Source organism: Tenrec ecaudatus, chromosome 15 (assembly GCF_050624435.1).
Source record: "Tenrec ecaudatus isolate mTenEca1 chromosome 15, mTenEca1.hap1, whole genome shotgun sequence".
NCBI lineage: Eukaryota > Metazoa > Chordata > Mammalia > Afrosoricida > Tenrecidae > Tenrec > Tenrec ecaudatus.
In genome coordinates this window covers 75,658,395-75,660,492 of record NC_134544.1, presented here as the reverse complement: position 1 = coordinate 75,660,492, position 2,098 = coordinate 75,658,395, and the positions used below count along the sequence as shown (strand labels likewise).

The window sequence follows — 2,098 nt, the reverse complement described above, 5'->3', positions numbered from 1 at the left end:
GAAAAGGATAAAAACATGTAAAAGGGAAGAAACTGTTGGTAGAAAGGTACACAGATAGTATCAGCACTGAAATAATTGATCACACCTCATAATTCTGTAAATTTTTAAAGTACATTGTAAATGTTTTTATAGCAATAAAACTAGCATAAGAATATTGTAGCATTGAGTTTATTGACTTTGGCTTGAAAACAGATTCTTCCTGAAAATTCACCTATTTTGATAACAAATTAAAGTGTGTGGGTTCCTCTATGAAGTCAACCTTTCAAAACCTAGGCCAACGCTCAACTTAAGCATTGAACTCCCAAGGCTATACAGTAATCCAGGGTCTAATTGCCTTTCAGGAAGACCTGGAATCCATTCATCCTCTGAGACTAGGAGATACCTGCTTCCATTACATGAATGTCAACGAAGGGGACCTGACGAAGAGAAGAGTGGACTCTATTAGCATAGCGTGGGCTCTGTCTTTAAAACAAATACCTCAGGTTGAATCCTAATCTTCAGCTCAGGGGCACAGGGTGGGCACTCCTTAGGGCAAGAAGTGCAGGCCAACAACCTGACATACCTAAGTGATCACTCCTCTTCTCTTTCAGGTTGCAGATTTGCCACACATACCAAAATGCAGGCCAGTCTAGGGAGCCAGAAGCCTGCGACTGCTGTCTTGCACACTTAAGCATCACAAGGATTTGAACTTCTGAATGGTTGTGAACCAAATCTATTCACCTGACTGCATATGTCCTAGTGTCTCTGCTTTTTATTTAGAGAGTGCATTGATTTTTATTCCAGAAGCTTGACTACAAAATGGTGAGTACTACAGAAACCTAGGGTATTTGCATTATACAAAGTAAGGTCAGGTAGTGATCGCTGGAAACCTGAGGTTAGATTATAAGGTAAAAGTGTGATGGGCGGGGCACAATGGATGGAGCTTTCTGAAGCTGTCTATTGCTATCAAATGCATATGTGGTTCCAAGCACTGGATAACTGTGATGGTCTTCCTTATGTGCCTTGAGGCTTGTTACATAAGGTATCAGCATCCCAGTTTGGGCCTTGGTTTTTTGAAATGTGTAATAAACTTCCTGAGTAGAGTCCAGATATAAAGGTCTACCAGAGGACATGAATTCTTAGCTCATCTAGAGTCACCATTGCTTCTTCACTACAGTTTTCTTTATTCCATCAGGCAGTGACATATTTTCTTTAGATTTTTAAAGATGGCAGATTTGGCTCCTACACTGTTGGACATATCTTCTCATGGCTTCATCAAAAGAATGAGTCTGTTTGAAATGTGTCCAGGTGGTCAATAAATGAGAATTCCTATTCCTTATATTTGTTTATGTTGATAAAAAGCCCTGAAGAAACATTCCTCACTGGTAATGTCCCTTTCTACAACAGATGAAATCCTTCCTAGGCTTGCAGTATCTTTACCTAGCCTTACATAATTAACACAATTATTGTGCTATTATTAAAAACACAGCCACTGAAGGTGGTTTATTTTGCTTGAACTTTTTTTAAAAAACAAATAATTGTGTCTCTTCAGAGGATCCCATTCATAACATATCCCATGTATTGAGGTTGATACCTCATCATCTTTACTTTTTTTTTTTTTTAATATGGAATGCTTCACGAATTTGTGTGTCATCCTTGTGCAGGGGCCATGCTAATCTTCTCTGTATCGTTCCAATTATAGCACATGTGTTGCCGAAGCAAACACCATCTTTGCTTTTTAATAGCATTTGTCCTGTACTTCTTCCAAGAGACCAAAAACAAAAGATACAAACTCATTGCCATAGAAATGATTCCAACACAGAGTAACTTTAAAGTTGTGGGTAGAGCTGCCCCAGAGGTTTCTTGCACTGTAACTATGTATGGGCATAGAAACTTTGTCTTTCTCCAGTGAAATGACTGATACTTTCAAAGTACTGACCCAGGAGTTAGCTCACTGTACTACCATTGCTCCATTATCCATGATAGGTTTGTGATAAGAATTGTACGAGCCCCCTAGAAAATGATTTTTAAAAAAAACATCTCTTAATTTTCAATGAGAATTCTGCAACAGGTCTTTTTGAAGATATTATTACTTATTTTAAAAGGGACACCACTAACT

General features: G+C 38.3%; 1 non-coding gene across 1 annotated transcript; it reads right to left on the bottom strand.

The window, feature by feature from the left end:
* Positions 1-1,598: 1,598 nt before the first annotated feature.
* On the bottom strand, positions 1,599-1,705 carry LOC142428321 (U6 spliceosomal RNA). Its single transcript, XR_012780243.1, has one exon. It is a non-coding gene; the product is annotated as a U6 spliceosomal RNA (small nuclear RNA).
* Positions 1,706-2,098: the final 393 nt, after the last annotated feature.